We start from the raw sequence: 13,428 nt of genomic DNA, 5'->3' as shown, positions 1-13,428 counted from the left end.
AAGTATGAAACCTCAAATGGTTCACACAACATCACCAACACATGGAATAACCATGAGAAGAAGACACTCATGCTCAAATCGGCTAGTCGTCACATATGTATCACTAGTGCAATTTTTTGAGCTAAAGGGGTCTTTATATAGTGTGGCTATTAGGGTTACACCATCTAACTCATGACTTTACCCATTCCTTATGCTCCATGGGTTTTAACCTCCATGGAGTATCCATGGGTCACCACATGGGTTAAACCCAACATAAGGAATCTTGGATCATAAGCCCACATATATAAGAATTAACGATTTACACAATCAATCCCCATATATTTATTTAGTCTCTTTTGATCACTAAATTAAGTCCAAATTAATTCTTGATCAATACTAATTAAATAACACGATTTCATATTAATATATTAGAACTTATAATATATTAATATGTCACAGATGTCCTCTTCTCACAAACGGTCTATCCAAATGTTCCGATGCCGTGCAACCCAAATGGACCATGCCGAGTCGGGTCAAGTATATACCAATTATAGTTATGGACTTAGACACTAATCCAACAGGTAAGTCAAAAGCCCACGACTGTCTGTCACAAACTCGGAAACCTGCCCAATCACACGCTCTCTCTTGTGGTTCTTCGGTCTCACAACCTCGACTTGAGCCTCTCGGATGGTATCTAAGACTGGAGTCATCACTGTCATCCTCATACACACATCCCAGATCAGAGCGCTCTAGGCTGTGCGACTCAAGGAATCGGCTACCACATTAGCCTTGCCTGTGTGATATAAGATCTCACAATCGTAGTCCTTCACTACATCTAAGCATCTCCTCCGTCTCATATTCAGGTTGGGCTGATCCATCAGGTATTTCAGGCTCTTATGGTCCGTGTATATGGTACACCATACACCATAGAGATAGTGGCACAAAATATTGAGGGCGAACATCACTGCCCCTAACTCTAAATCATGGGTGGGATACCTCGTCTCATGAGGCTTCAGCTGCCTCAACGCATATGCTATCATGTGACCCCTCTACATCAACACTGCACCCATCCCTGAAATAGTCACATCACAATAAACTACAAAGTCCTCCACTCCCTCGGGAAGGGCTAACACCGGAGCTTCACACAATCTCTGGTGAAGAGTCTCGAATGATGCCTGCTGCTCTGGCCCCAAAAAAAAGTAATGACCTTCCGGGTCAATCTGGTGAGAGGAACCGCAATCTTTGAGAAATATTTGATAAATCTCCGATAGTAGCCAGCCAATCCCAAAAAACTCCTGATCTCGTATGGGGATCTCGGCTCCTCCCATCGCATAATTTCCTCAATCTTGGTCGGATCGACCAATATCCCATTCTAATTAATGAGATGTCCCAGGAACTGGACCTCTTGTAGCCAAAAATCAGACTTGGAGAATTCGGCATACAGCCTCTCTGACCTCAATACCCCAAGAACCTCTCGCAGATACTCATCATGCTGCTCTCTGGACCTCAAATACACTAAGATGTCATTGATGAACACGATCACCAACCGGTCCAACATAGGCCTACACACCCAGTTCATGAGATTCATGATCGTTGCCGGTGCGTTGGTGAGCTCGAAAGGCATCACCACAAACTTGTAATGCCCATAATGAGTTCTAAAGGCCGTCTTCTGAATATCCTCCTCGCATACTCTCATCTGGTGATATCCAGATCTCAAATGAATCCTGGAAAACCAAGATGCCCCCTTCAACTGATCGAATAAATCGTCGATCCTCGGAAGTGGATAACGCTTCTTGACCGTCAGCTTGTTCAACTCCCAATAATCTATGAACCATCCTTTTCTTGACAAAAAGGAGCGGCGCTCCCCACGACGAGCTACTCTATCTGATAAATCCCTTCCCCAGTAGCTCCTGGAGTTGTGAGGATAACTCCTGCATCTATGGTGGAGCAATGCAATAAGGTGCCTTGGAAATAGGCTTTGTGCCCGGAACTAAATCAATCCGGAACTCCACCTGCCTCTTGGGAGGCACACCTGGTAACTCCTTTGGAAACATATCCGAGAACTCGCATACTATCGAAACCTTAGAGATAGAACTCGGACTCTCTGAAACAATCCGTGTATCCATCACGTACGCCAAGAAGCCCGTACAACCCTGCTATAAACTTTGCCTCGCCCTGGCAGCAGAGTATAAGGCTGACCCAAATCTGGTACCCACGCCATACACTGTAATCACTCCCCAACGGGGGTCTCGTATAGTCACCAACTGACGCTTGCAGTCGATCACTACGCCAAAACGACTCAATCAATCCATGCCCATGATGACACAGACATCACCCATCGAAATTTGTACCAAATCAATTGGAAACTCGACACCAAAAATCTCCAGCACACATCCTCGAAACACATCAGTAACAAAAATTGCATGCTTGTCAGCTATAGAAACCCTCAAAGGTCGACTCAACGCCTCACGTCGGATACTGATGTGACGACTAAAATCTAAAGACACGAAGGATCGACTCGCACCCAAGTCAAATAACAATAAAGCAGGTACAGAACTCACAAGAAATGTACCTAAATATAGCACAAAATAAGCACAATAAATCTCAAAATAAATAAGGAAATACGTACCAGCCACAACATCAGGTGTTGCGCGGACCTCCTCCATTTTCAGCTAAAAATCTCTCCCACGAGCCGTCAGAACCTTGGCCTTCACCGGCCGACTATCAGTAGCATGCAAAGAAGCAGGTGCAGATCCCTGTGCTGATCCCTGAAGAAGCTGGGGGCATTGGCCTTCCGGTGGCCGATCTGGTTGCAGTGGAAGCAAACCGCAAACCCCATGGGGAAATCCTTCGCCATATGCCCTTCCTTGCCACATTTGTAGTAAATCCCCACTCAGCACGATCACTCGTGACTCTTGTCGCACTTTCCACAAGTGCGACCCTTCTGGCCCCCAGTCCTCGTATCAGCAGGCTTAGCCCGCTTCGCTGTCGGTTGCGACTGTGCTGGCCTATGGTCTCTCCCTTGAGACTCCGCCTCTTCCCTAGCCTGAGTGTCCAGCTCGATCTCCCTCTTCCTGGCATTTTCCTGAAGCTCAACAAATGTCCGATAAGAAGAGTTCACCACAAAATCTCGAATATCCCTCCTCAGAATGCTCAAATACCAGCTCATGTGCGCCTGCTCAGTTAACACATGCTCAGGGCAGAACAACGCCCTCTCGTGAAACATCCTTGTAATCTGATTCATCGTCTCTGTCTTCTGCTTGAGAGATAGAAACTCCTGGGCCAACCATTCCCTCTCCTCCAGGGGAGCATACTAATCTCAGAAAAGCTCAGTAACCCCCTCCCATGTCACTACAGTGTGCTTTGTAGGAGTAAAACTGGCCTTCGCAAACTTCCACCAGTCCTCCGCTCCCAAGCGAAGCTGGTTCAGCGCGAACCGTACCCTCAAATGTTATGGGCATGAACAAGTGTATAAACAACCCTCGATATTAGAGATCCATCTCATCGCAACAATCAGATCCTATGTACCATCAAAATCTGGTGGCTTCGTGTTGCTGAACTCCCGGTACAGTAACGAGTCACCTCCCTGTGGCCTAGCAGCAGCGACAGCTGCGGTGGCTACAACACCAGTCGCCTTAGTAACTGCAGCATATCGCTCGTCAAACGTCTCGATCAAAGTGGTCTTAATAGACCCAAACATCTCCGGAATAGCCTCTCATATGGCTGTGGCCACCTCGTCATGAATTATCCTGCGAATCTCATAATCTCTAACTCCACTGCTCTCTGGGGTGTGGTGTGTACCCACCATGATATCTCTATAACACAACACAAAATCATCAGAGACTCGCTCGAACATACTCACACTTGACTACTTATCCCTACTTGTTCCTTAGCGTCCTAAGGATTCTTACTTGGACTACCTACAAATCCAGTGCTTCCAGTAGTACGGGCCCAATACTACCTTCCATACCAACCCATAGTCATCCCAAGTCCTCCTCCTAGGATTCTAATTCACAAGTACTCTATCTCTCATAATATCAGACTACTCTCTCAGTAGACTATTCATACGCTCATCTAGATATCCCTTCCTACATTATCTCTCGACTCATAACAAATCAGGCAACTCTAGCCCTAAAATACAAAATACATAGCCTATTCTCTAATATGCATTTTTAATACAATATCTCAAAAATATCTCATAACGAGAAAGTAAGGGTATTTTGGAAAATCACCGTTCAGGCTCTGGCTAATTGTACACACTGCTCCAACCCGTTTTCTCTTAAAACTTTTCTCGTTTTATAAAATTCATTTCTTTTGAAATTTTTTCTCAAATCCTCAGTTTGAGTCCAAACACACCTGGAGGTGTATCCGAATTCCTCAAACCAAGGCTCTGATACCAACTTGTAACACCGTAAATTTTCTAACCAAAATTTTCATTTTCAAACACAAATAAACATATGTCACATTTCTCAAAAATCTCAAGTATCAAACATCAACACTTATTTCAAAAATTATTTATCACAAATCCAGGATCCTCCAAAACATATCTCCTAACTCAATAAACTCATAACAATAATACTCAACATAAATCACAATGACATAATGCAGAATATCACAATACACAGGCAAGCACATAAGACATCATGGCCATACAAGATGTCACACCCCAAACAAAGGATGGCGGAAACGTCTGGGGGTGGAGGACTTCATGTATAGTATCATAACAACAATTGCAATAGTGATCAAAGTAAAAACAACCAACATAAATATAATTGAAAAAGTTACACCATAGTATGAGTTTACAAGTTTCCAAATCAATTACATTATGTTCATAAAAATGAAATGTTTGACGCCTTACGTCCCATCCTCAAAAGCACTTGGTTACCTGTTTATTGATTTCCTGAGATTACAAGTAGTTTTGAAAGAGTGTCAACAATTAAGTTGGTGAGTTCATAAGCTTTTGAGGTGATGCTAAAATCCTTTTCTTGTAAAAGTGATGTTTGTTCAAGAAAGACCCCATATTTTCTTATGTAATGCATTGTAGTCTTAAAAGTCAAGACCGAAGTGTACAAGTATTTTACCATACTTAAAGAAATTTATGTAAGTTTAAATCGACATAAACTCGTGAAATTTAGATGTAAAACCCGTAAAACTTATGTTTTGTTAATGCCCCATGTGAGTTATTATAACCATACTATGACTCAGATGGCCTCGTAATACGACGTTCTTCAGGCGTCGCAAGTTAAATGACACTTGTCACCCAAGACCTGCTAGTCTAGCTATTGCGTGCAGCTCAGGTGTGGGTTTGTTAGACCCAATATAGACCTATACACAACTATCACATTCTCCCTACAAGAGACTCTGGTTACAATTTACAGGACTTTTGATTTCGTTACTTGGATGTAACGCGAAGCGAATGTCTGACAAATTTATTCATTAATAGATTTACCTGAACTGAAAACCCTAGGTAATGAGTTTGAAATGTACATGAAACATAAACTATACCTATTATAGTTTACCATAAATGTTTATAATGTAAAAGCAACATAAACTATACTACATAGTTTATTAAATGTTTGTATACAATGGATGTAAACTTTGTTTATAACAATTAATTAATTACCATACTTATGAAGGTAAAAATCCATTTGTTTTCTGATGTATGTCAATACACCAAGAAGAAATGACATATAATGTAAAAACATATATTCACATAATGATACACACCTTGCTCAACAAGTTACAAGGTGTGAATAAAGTTGATAACCTTTTTCTAGTGTTAACATTTCTATTCCTGTTCTTAGAAGATTTATAGAAAAATCATCACAGACTGGTCTGGATTTGTTCATAGACTGGTCTGGATTTGTTCTTGGAATGATAGACAGTTTTGCAAAAATCACCATAAATTGTAGAAAAATCGTATGGAGATGTGCAAGTAGTCATTTTAAAGGAATGAACCTGAACCATTTGCAACTAATACAGTTTGAAAACTAAAATGCTTAAGTTGACCAAAACAGTCCGTGAATGGAGTTACACTTTTCTGATGAAAGCTGTTAGATGAGTTTAGTTGTGTTCTTGGTGTTTTAACTTGTATTCCCCCCCCCCCCCCCCCTTAAAACTTAGGAAAAATGTGAAAATATAGGGGTATGAACTCACCTTGTGTGTTCTTAGTGGATGGATATTGAAGAAAAGAAGTGTTCAACTCAAGAACACTTAGAAGATGCCTTGAAGGTTCGAAGATCTAACACAAATGTGATGGAATTTGTGTAAGTAATCTATGTTTTAGGTAGAAGGAAGTGAAATAATCATGTGTAGGATGATAATACTTACGAAAAGTAGAAGAAAAGCTTGGATAATGGCCTTGAATCTCGAAATTTAGAGAGAGAATTGAAAGAGAAAGGTGTTTGTCTTTTGGAGGAAAAATGAGAGAAATGTGAGGAGAGAGGAAGGTTTTCCAGCCCTTGACCAAGTGTGTGGCTGGAAAATGGTGGGAAAAGTACTATGGAATGACTAGGTATGGTGGAAGGACAAGGGTGGGTCATAGAGTGGGCATGGGGTGGTTGCTTCTGTCATACACTAAAGCAAAGTCAACACTCCACCTTAAGTATCTCACCCACTAATCTTGGACAATGATTGCACTCAAAAACGTGATTATACATGAAGTATGGGGTTTTATATGTCAAAACATGATTTTGGGTGAAAATCCCACACAAAAATAATGGAAAACAGGCCTAAAATGAAGTCGTAGTCGAAAACCGAGAAGAAAGGTTGAATCTGCGAGGCTTCTTGCATGGGGGGCCGAAGGTGCGAGGGTTCGGTCCTTAGAGGGTGGGACCAAACTTTGGTTGTGTGGCTAGGACTGAAATGGACCGAGAGTGCATGGAGGTGAAATAGACAGAAGGCGAAAGGAGGTTCGGTCCGAAGGGAGAAGGTTCGGGTTCGGTTCATTGGCAGCTTCGAGTTTGGTTCAATGGGGCTTCAGGTTCGGTCCTGAGGCTTTGGTTCTCAGCAAGTTCGGTCCCAATAGGGGATCTTTGGCTCTAAGAGGGTTCGCCCCATAAAGAGAGGTTTCGGTTCCTTGAGGCTATTTTACCCAATATTACCCCGTTTTAAGTGATTTTTGACCCGGTTAAGGGTCGGGATGACCCGAATGATTTCAAAAAGTTATAGAAACTTTTGATGAGATTTGGGAGAGATTTTGAATAGAGAGAGATAGAGTGAAAGAGATTGGGAGAGGCTTCATTTGTGACCTTTTTGAATGTTTGGCTTCACAATGCAAGGTCCGTAAACCCCGTTAAGCCATGTTTAAGGATCTTATACACCCGCGATGGTTATGCAATAGTGTTTTATCATTTTGTTACCTCACTTACCCCGATTAGGGTTACAGAAATCTAAAAATACGAACCTTCCAAGTGATGATTTCTTATTAAAATAGTGAGTTGTACAGTAAGTACATAACGTAAACCCTAGAATACAACGGTTAATTGAGTTGACCGGTTTGAATTGTTGACTTTTTTTGACTTTAACTTGACTAGAATTTGACGGTTGTCACACAAGATACCACTCATGGTAAGTATAGTGAGAAGAATCACCTCGCAAGAAATCAGATAATCTCGAAATCAAATCAATGGTCTAGCCGCTGCCTAACACATATAACAATTATTCCTAATTAATCACGTCTCTCAAGAAGCTAGACTAACCCTTCTACAAACTATAGAAGGGTAAAAGACCATTTTACCCCTCAATGGCCTTAATAGTCCATATATTGACATAACCCTAAAAGTCAACCAACAAGTCAACGACGGAGTGTACGCTCCACGTACCAGCTCTCTACGCTGGGCATACTCTGTTGCCATGCAGGCATCAGGGATGCTCGACCCCTACGTTGCGTGTACTGGGATTATGCCCAGCGTACGTCCCAGTTTCACTATTTCTACCCGTTTGGTCTTAATCAGTTAAGACCTTGGCTCATATCACAGATCTGGACTCCGTAATAACTCTTACTCCATAAAGTCAGTGACTTTAAGCGTTTGCATGGCTGATATGGTCACAAACACACAAAACATTCACTCGCTTATCTCAAAAAGCTCATATCTCATGCATGGACTGATTCCAATGTCAAAGACTGGATTTTTATGACACTTCACCACTAAATACACTCAAAGGGGGTTGATCATAGTCTCTAGAGTTCAATATCTCATAAAGTCTACAACTTTTGGGACAAAACCCTAAAATACTCTACTATGATGCACAAAACAAAATAGTAAGAAATCTTGAAGCTTTATACCTCTATATTAAGTCCCCACTAAAACTATGCTCAGATCCAATGGGTTGGAATCTCACTCCTTCTCCAAAGCTTCATCTTTACTCCAAGAACACACAAAATCACTCGAAGGCTCTCAAATGCACTCACAAGCTCTAAGTACGAAGGTTTAGGGTTTAAGATGGTTTTTTGACTGAGAATGGTGGCCATGAATGAGGCCATCATATCCTTTATATAGGGAGACACCCTAAATTAGGGTTTTCACTTTGGGCCTAGTACGCCCAGCGTACCCTCTGGTACGCCCCGCGTATTAGTTGGCTTCCGTGTCAAAAGCATGTACATGAGTATGCTGAGGGTACACTCGCGTACGCCCGCGTACTCATTCACCACCTTTTCTCAAAAATGACTAAAATGGACAAGTACTCAAAAGACCAAGGGTTACAAGGTATAGTCGGACTTGGGATGTTACACTTTGATCAGAGTATCTACCAGACATAATACCATCCTAATGTTATGAGCATATTTATCTAACTAATCTTATATAATTAGGAATAACTACGTAGTATGTATACTTTACCATGTATTCCCTCGGAAAGGTTTAGAAAATGGGGTCGTGAAATCACCTACAAATGTTAAAACCATTGATGTATGGTTGAAAACTGAAAGTCCAAACTTTGAGAGGCGCTTGTGGGTAGTGGCATGTGGATCAACACAGTGAGAGAGAGTTGTTTAAGTGGTGTGGAAATGAGACTGCTGAAGCCTGCTATTTATAGCACATTTTGGCATGCACGCCGCGCAACTACGTGTTTGCCACAGTGGGCTGCCACGTGTCATCCTCTCCTTGTGTCATGTCACCCCGTACCCCATATCCAGGTGGATCAAGTGTCAGATTGTGCACGGGTACGCGCGACTATAAAAATCAGAATTTGAAATTCCGTAAATCTTGTATACAAACTCCATTTTCAATGACTCTTATATATTAGTGTAGGTCTCAACATTTTCTACAACTTTCCTTTTGGTCGTTTTGGCTAATTTTAACTTTTGTTTTTCGACTAGTTTTTATTATGGTTATGATCTTATAAAATCATAATTCTCTCATTCGCTTATGTTTTCTGGCATTCTTCTTCTTATAAATCCTACTTTGAGTAGTCTTACGATTGTCATGTTGGTGACTTTTTCCAAAATCAACCATTCTCCTCGTAGTTTTCATCATTGTAATTTCTTACATACGGTAGATATTTATTTACTACAAAAGTCATATCTCACCCATACTGAGTTAAATTTTTGCGAAATTTTTGGGATCACAGTTTCTTATATAATCTAAAAATGATAACGTGCTCTTAAAGTGATGCGACTTTGCATACACTTATTTTTGAGCCTAAAGGTTGTTGTAATTAAAAACAAAAAATTGAATATATTGAAATATATTGGGTGGTTACAAGATTGTCCTTACTAAATTTTTGTGTTTTATCGTTAAATATTAACGACGGTTGATGACGTATTTTCTAGGTTCTCACACCTAACAAGTCATCCTTGCTCGGAAGTAAACCCTTCCTAACAATTCATACGATTGGAGAACCCTACTTTGCTATGAGATGTACCATCCCAACAGGTTCTCACTGGTCCCCGTGCGGACCCTAGGCATCGGGAAATTAATTCCATTTTATCATTATCACCTAATGCTAGCACATAATAACAATATAGCTACATAAACATTGTGTATCATTAACAACCATGGAACAAGATATCAGTACAGTAAATAAGTACTCATTTCATTAAGTACTTGACATGTATTCCAAATTACATAACATACATGACACACCTTTCAGTTAGTAGCTACTAACTCCCAATTGACTTACAATCCTCCCTGTCTAGTGCATTTTCTTCATTCCTTGTTCAAAACCTATTTAATCAAATACTAAGTTACATATAACTTGTCTTAGTTTACTAGGAGCATAATTATCATATCTAACCATGGTGATCATTCACTTGACCACTTATTGAACTTCGTAACTATTTGTCATAAAATTAATCAAGCTCGATAATACGAATGGTAAACGGATTAATTGATTAAGTTGTTAGCTCAATCTCACACTTTCAGCATTCTCATAAACTAGGATATGTAACCATCATTAACCAAACCAAGAACTCCATCGTGGAGTTCACCTATTAGACTTACTATTAAGTTCATAATAGCACCATATTATGAACTCCAAAACCAAGTTCGAGTTCTAACAACCCTTCATGATTATTTTATGTAAATTCAATTATGTAAGATAATATGTAAGAGGATATCTCAATCCGTTGTGTAATCCACACCCTCATTTACTATATCAAGATTCACCTTATATAGCTATAAATCGTCTATATATCTTCTGGGTCTCGTTTCTCGAAAAGAATCACCGAGCGAGCCTTTCAATACTTTACATAGTGGTTGATCCTTACAAGAATGTGTCATGTCATAAGAAAGGATGCATCGCACCCTTGCACATACACTAGAGCTTGTCATGCATCTCACTACATGCCATATAATGTTTTGCCCTTGCCACGTGTTTCACCCTTAATGCAGATGTCCAACATTAGGACATATCGACACGTCGTGTCTTTCAAATATATGTGTCACATTTTATGGTCGACCTTCGTTGACTTCTCGACTTTGACCAAACATGTCACTCCCTTAAACCATATGTGTCTCGTTCCTTATTTACATGTCATAATTAACTTAATGTACATTGTCATTCTCATAGTAACAACCTAATTTCATATAAACTTTAAGTTTATTTCATTACATTATACCATTAAGGATATTAGGTTGTTACAAAAACTAAGTCATTTAATTGGAGATTGTATAACTTTTTCATGTAATTTTTAGAACTTTTTAGTATAAGAAGAACTTGGCATTATATCATGTTGATCCCTAAGAGGGAACTATGTCATACTGTAGACATAAAATACATATTATAAACGGGTCGTATTTTTCTTACCCCCATCGTACCCCTAAAATAAAAATATATGTCACTTATCCCCCTTATTTTTTGAAGATTATGTAGGCCCCACAAAATTACTTCATTTATCCCACCCCAAAAAATTCAGTTACCCCTCCAGCGTTATAAAAGATTTTGCATGTCTAAAAAACTATTCCATTTACCATATTTTGATTTTTAACCCTTAAGTTTTATTTTAACCATTTCTATAAAAAAAATTATAAGGGGAAATGACACAAATTCCCTACAAAGTTTTAAGTTTAGTCGATTCAGTCCCTAAAGTTATTTTTTGCTTTATCGGGGTATAAGCTAGGTTACGACCTACTCTTTTAGTCTCTTAAAACCTCTAATAGTCAGTACACCATGCGACAGTAACCATTTAGACCAAAAAAGCTCACATTATACCCCTATACAGCAAAAAAAAAATTAGGGGGTCATTTAAACAAAAACTCATGAAATTGACTTCAATCAACACTTCCGTCCTTGATGGGAAAAGCAACTCACCAGTAGGTATTGCTTCCTCCTGATATATCATCAAATCTTCACAACCTCTATCAAACGGCCACTATAAATTCTTCTTGTTTCATGTATAAATGATTAAATTCTCATTTCCATAATTAAATTATTGTCTTCTTGTTCATCAGTTGATTAATTCTTTCAATTGCTTCAAGGTCTAAAGTATCTTTACTCTGCTAATTTGCTCCATCATGACCTAAAACCCGAAAATCTCCTTGGGAACGCAAACTGCAAACCAAAAAATATGCAATTTAGGTTGGAAAGAGTGAGGCAAGGTACTGAATTGTTCAAGACGGAATACGTCTTCAGACAATAGTAGAGAGCATCAGAGCTACTCATTTGTTGCGACAACTACAAGACATTCATTGAGGTGTCATTAGTCGGAAACCGCTTTTTCGAAACAGAGTGCTTGAATAATCTGAAACTGATAATCAACATCCTTGGGGTTAAAACATAGAAGATATTGGATTCATCGATAATCTAAAAGGTCAAACGTTTATACAAACTTTGCTTTTTCATAAGAGGGATTTGTCTTTCTTCTTTATACCCAACGGCGAATCTTTTGGCTTTAGATTTGTTGCAACAGATGCTTGTGTTTGATTCGAGAAAGAGTATAACGGTGACGAAGGCTCTACAACATTTTTACATGGTAGTTTTGTTTAACCCGATGCAAATCCCGGCACCCATCATAGAAATTGGAACTGGGAGGAAGCAATAGTCATTGATGAATTGGTTTTCCCATTGAGAGTGGAAGTGTCAATTGAAGTCGATTTTGTGAGTTTTGGTTTGAATGGTCCCCAAACTTATTTTTCGGCTTTATAGGGAATAATATGAGTTTTTTTGGTCTAAATGGTTACTATCACATGGTGTACCGGCTATTAGAGGGTGAAAGGGGCTAAAAGAGCAGGTCGTAACCTACTTTATACCCCCATAAGGCTAGAAAATAACTTCAAGGATTGAGCACCAACCCTACAAACTTTGTAGGGTATTTTTGGTCATTTCTCCATTTTATAACAACTAAAAATAGTCACTAATGAGTTGGATTTCCCTTCGAGGATGAAAGTGTCAATTGAAGTCGATTTTGTGAGTTTTGGTTTGAATGATCCTTGAACTTATTTCTTGGCTTTATAAGTTTTTTTTTGTCTAAATGGTCACTGTCACATGGTGTACCGGCTATTAGAGGTTGAAAGGGACTAAAAGAGCAGGTCGTAACCTACTTTATGCCCCCTCATAAATCCAAAAAAATAATATTAGGGACTGAATCGACCAACCTAGAAACTTTGTAGGGTATTTTTGCCATTTCTCCAATTTATAACAACTTAAAATTTATAAATTTATAACAATTTAAAATTTTATAAATTTACAATGATTCTAAAAATTATATACTTTATAGATTTTTTAAAGTTATACACTTTTATAGTATTTTATACAGGGAGTAATACATCGGTTCTTAATAATTTAGAAAATAATACAACAGCTCTTAATAGTTCAGAGAATAATACATCAACTCTTAATAAATCAGAGAATAATACATCAACTCTAAATAATTTCTAGAATAATACATCAAATCTTAATAATTCTTATAAACCCTCATTCACAAATTCTAAATTTCCATTCACTTTCATTATAAATTATCATTTAAAGATGATGTGTAGTCACACATCATAATTTTTCATGGATAAGGGG

At 39.1% G+C, this 13,428-nt stretch overlaps 1 pseudogene; it reads left to right on the top strand.

Moving 5' to 3' along the window:
* The first annotated feature begins 11,756 nt into the window (after positions 1 to 11,756).
* LOC111895293 (mitogen-activated protein kinase 7-like) lies at positions 11,757 to 12,460 on the top strand (annotated as a pseudogene).
* The last annotated feature ends 968 nt before the right edge of the window (positions 12,461 to 13,428 follow it).

This window comes from Lactuca sativa, chromosome 9 (assembly GCF_002870075.4).
Source record: "Lactuca sativa cultivar Salinas chromosome 9, Lsat_Salinas_v11, whole genome shotgun sequence".
Classification (NCBI taxonomy): domain Eukaryota; kingdom Viridiplantae; phylum Streptophyta; class Magnoliopsida; order Asterales; family Asteraceae; genus Lactuca; species Lactuca sativa.
This window is presented reverse-complemented; position numbering and strand designations above follow the sequence as displayed.